The following is a 4860-nucleotide window of genomic DNA, read 5'->3' on the forward strand; positions in this document are numbered from 1 at the left end:
AAAATAAAACTTACTTGATGATAGAAAAATCGATTTAGAGTTTGATGATGCGGTCATTAGGATTAATTAATTTCAGTATTGATGTCAATAATCGATGGATGGATTCTTCTCTTGAATTATGGTGTTCTTGATGTAATAAGAGAAAAGAGAAATAATTGATTTGACAAGATACGTGAAAAGACCACAACCCTAATATCTCCTTCTCCTCTATATATTAAAGCACGGTCATAATTAATTAAGATTAGGATTAATTAATTTCAGTATTGATGTCAATAATCGATGAATGGATTCTTCTCTTGAATTATGGTGTTCTTGATGTAATAAGAGAAAAGAGAAATAATTGATTTGACAAGATACGTGAAAAGACCACAACCCTAATATCTCCTTCTCCTCTATATATTAAAGCACAATCATAATTAATTAAGATGTTAAAAATATACCTTTCAGGAGATGATCTCAGCCATTGGATAAGTTTTTTGATCAAGATCTAACGACTATAATTTATCTTAATTAAGATTTATCTCTTTCATAATAAGAAAGATATAAAGATACAAATATGCCCTTCCATCAACCAAGTGCGTAGCTCTTTAAATTTAAATCACGTCAGTTTCTTTTGGAAGAAGTTGTAGCAACTCTCTTCTCTATCTCTACACAATAACCGTTCACCAAAGTGATCAAGTGTTTTTGAAATTTTTAATTCTTAAACATCTCATGGGTTTCAGATTAGAGTTTTTTTCTCCATTATCAACAACATACCCAAATTCACTTTTATGCACCTCCAAATCAATAACCAACTTACAATCCCTATAACATGTAACCTTTTCCATCAATACTTTCACTTTAAAAAAAAAAACCTTCCTATAACCGCCAGATACTCGCTTCATATTCACTTCTATTAGATAACTGTTTCATGAACACACAGTCACATACATAGATGTGTAGATTGCTGAAACTGATGTTTGAAAGTGATGATTGTATCACCAATATGGGTTTTACTATTCAGTCCATCTAATTACAGGTATTCAGTGGAGATTGGATCCATGTAAGTTTTATTTATTCTTCTTTTTCTTTAGAGTTATACCTGATTATGTTGTTTAAGGCTTGTAATTGACAAGAACAGTTTTAATATGTTTTCCAGTAACCATCTCAATGTACTGCATCGACGTTGTCAATAGTTGTTATTATTGCGATATTTGTTCAAAATTGAATTCTTTCTTACTATCTCAGGTCGTTACCATTGATGAAAATATCCGATTATTCACAAATTCATACCTTTTTACATTTTCCAGATCACATGTTTTGAAATCATTCCCTATTGGTGATGATGATTTTATTATTAATGAAGCACCAACAGTAGTGCCTCTTGTAAGAAACTGGAAACACATATTTTACTCTCAAATTAGGTTCTTCATATCGGAAAATAAAGTATGGATATATTTTTACAGACTGTGAAGGGAGTATATATATATATATATATATATATATATATATATATATATATATATATATATATATATATATATATATATATATATATATATATATATATCGAATGCTTATCGCGGGTAGCATCAAATTCGTTTTATAGCTTATCAAGTTTGTGATATTAATCGATGCATTTTATATATTATCATATGATCAGGTTTGATGATTGCGTTTTACATGTTATCAGATCATATACGTAATTCTCTTTTCTTTATATAGTTAAAATTGTAAAACAGATTGCTTAGTAGTGACGTCATAGATTATTATTTTATGTATCTGTATATATAAGGTTACCTTTACTTGTAGGAATCGTGTCAACGTTACCAGGAGCTAGAACATCTCAATCAACGATACTAGACGGACAATTCGTTTTGTAAGTGAGTGACTTGATTACATATGTGTCAAAGCCTCTAAAATTGGTTCGTAGAGTTGATTACATTCAATAGCTTGATCTAGAACCTTCATTCATGGTGGTCGTTGGATATATAGGTGTTTGGTGATAAAGCCAAGTTACTAACATTAGCTTTTAGCATTAACTTATTATGTGGAATATTTGAGGAGTATAATTTGTGTTTTCTTATCTTTTTGTAGATTTGTTAACAATACAGAATACTCATATTGTCTAACGAAGAAAAGATAAATATTTGGTGGGAGGTAGTAATCGGGTGTGGTTGATACTCTCTCATTTTTAGATCTTAACTTTGTCTATCTTGCAACTTTAATGGTAGTATTTTTTTTAAAAACGGATCTTCTAATCAAAAGCTAATCTTGATATTAGTGGTGGTGGTGTTTTTTTAATTGATGCTGATTTTTTTATATAATCTGTCATTTGTCGTAAACTCTTCAATATGAATGCTTCAAGTAACATATCGCACAAGAATATGTGTTTGACTTGGTAGTAGATTAATCAAAACTTTCATTTTGAAGTTTTGATAAATTAATTGCAACTTTTACTTATTGGGGCATTTGGTCTCATTGGTTGAGAAAATTGAACTTTGTTAGATCATTGTGTGTTACTATGATAATGGTCTAATTTTTATGAAGAGTAAATCTTGGAAAATAACGGTCCTCAATGCTTAATCTATTATGAGATATGTTGAATGCAGAGAATGAGAAAAGCTTCATAGGAAAATATCTATAACGTGTTGATATGTGGATGAGTGTGAAGATCAAGTGGGACATACTTGTGTTAGCTTAAAAGTTTGTGTTAGCTTGGAAAGTTCTTATATCAAGTCTCAGATAAATTAATTAACCAATGTGAAGAAACTTTTGGAACTGTCAAATACGAATGGTATGTTATGCAGCTCATTTCTCATTGTAGTCTAAATACTGTCATATGGTAGAACCAATGGTGAAATCTGTAGGTCATTTTTTTTTTCTGACCTGGCAGCGAATAACAAGTTGTTATACTCAGCTGCACGTTCCGTTTTTCATTTGTTTTCTTCATAAATATTCATACAATGGTAACTCATGATCTTTTATATACGAGTAATTGTTAATATTCATACTATTGGGTAACGAGTGTATCGAGTCCTTGTTTTATTTGAACTTTGATGAATGCTATTATTGAGTAATTTAACCATATCACTATTTATATTTAAGGTTACGAATGGCATTGAGAAGGAGCTCTTCTCTTTTTGGGGTGCATTATAGCATAGTCCGTGACTACTTTATCCATTGATTCTACATTACATATATTTATGGTACGTTAATTAAAAGCTTTCAAGTTGTTGAATTTTTTTTTTCTTTCAGTAACTTGTATTATTTACTATGTTTAATGTTTATATATATATATATATATATATATATATATATATATATATATATATATATATATATACACACACGTCCCATAAACATTTTCCTTTGGCTGGTCTTTCAGTTAGAAATATATTAACATTGTTAATTACTGAAGAAAAGTGTGAATGTGGTTGAATGGTGAACGTGTGAATGGTGCAGAAAAAAAATAGAGAGTATGACTTTAACGTATGAATTAAGAAAAAGTTTTTAATTAATCTCGCGAATTCGCGGTATTAAACTAGTTTATATAATAGTTACTACAGTTAATTTCATCAAATAACTTTATATTTAGTTAAGGTATAAATTGTCAAGTTAGGCAAACTTAAAGGGTGTAATATGACAAATGGTCAAAGGCCATTTACTAATAGGATACGTTTAACATTAACTAGCAATATATACCATTTACTCCTATTTTATATGTTGCGAGTTGTTTAGATTTTTAACAAAACAATGTAATATAATTAATTAAATTCATTATATAAGTTGGGTACTGCCAATTATACATCTGTGTATAGTTTATTATAGTTATAGTACTCATTATATGATGAATAAAAAAAATTGCTTAGGTGGTTCCTTTATTTTACTCCAAATTTCACACGGAGTCTCTATATCTTTTTTACTTAAAGGTCACTGTGATTTACTAATATTACGTGGATAGTCCCTCTGTCAAATGCCCGTCCATGTCAAACACTAAGTACTAACATGTGTCAAGAAAACACATGTACTTTTGTAATTTTGTCTCCAAAAAATTACTTGGATGGTCCCTATGTTTTACCCCAAACTTCACGCGGTGTTTCTGTATTTTTTGTATCGGTACTCACTGTGATTTATCAATGTTATGTGAGTGGTCCTTCTGATAATTTTCTAGTAGATGATGAACTTTTAATTAAGAAAAAACCCTAAATAAATAAGTAGATTAAAAAGAAAGACTATTGTTGGTCCTGTATTAACAACATGCAGTATTGTAAATGGGGGAATACAATCTTTTCTTAAATATGCAGTTTGAGCCAATTAAAATATTAAGCATAAAATTAAAGAGAGTCTTGTAATTTTCTATGTATTCTTTTATGATTTATAATCTAATGAATCACGGTCATCAAAATGCGGAATAGATGATCGGTTGATACACATTACACCTTGATTGCTTAGAACACAATAAAGCGAATACAAGTCAAGACTAAGTAAATTAAGCTCCCGCACCACTAACTTGTAGTGACCCGAACTTTTCCATGTTTATATATATTAAATGAAATTGATATTTACATGATTAAATGTTTCCAACATGTTAAGCAATCAAATTTGTTAAGACTTGATTAATTGAAATGTGTTTCATGTAGACAATTTACCACCCAAGTTGACCGGCGATTCACGAACGTTAAAACTTGTAAAAACTATAAGATGATATATATATAGAGATATATATATTTAGTTAACATGATATTATGATAAGTAAGTATCTCACTAGGTATATTAACAATGAATTATATACATAAAAATGAGATTACTAACTTAAGAAACACGAAACGATATATATAACGATTATCGTTATAACAAGGTCTTACTAAATACATATGA

At 29.2% G+C, this 4860-nt stretch overlaps 1 long non-coding RNA gene across 1 annotated transcript; it reads left to right on the forward strand.

The window, feature by feature from the left end:
• Positions 1 to 602: 602 nt before the first annotated feature.
• Positions 603 to 3204, forward strand: LOC139873332 (uncharacterized). Its single transcript, XR_011767311.1, has 3 exons — positions 603 to 1042; positions 1792 to 2776; positions 3088 to 3204. It is a non-coding gene; the product is annotated as an uncharacterized lncRNA (long non-coding RNA).
• The last annotated feature ends 1656 nt before the right edge of the window (positions 3205 to 4860 follow it).

Source organism: Rutidosis leptorrhynchoides, chromosome 10 (genome assembly GCF_046630445.1).
Source record: "Rutidosis leptorrhynchoides isolate AG116_Rl617_1_P2 chromosome 10, CSIRO_AGI_Rlap_v1, whole genome shotgun sequence".
Taxonomy (NCBI): domain Eukaryota; kingdom Viridiplantae; phylum Streptophyta; class Magnoliopsida; order Asterales; family Asteraceae; genus Rutidosis; species Rutidosis leptorrhynchoides.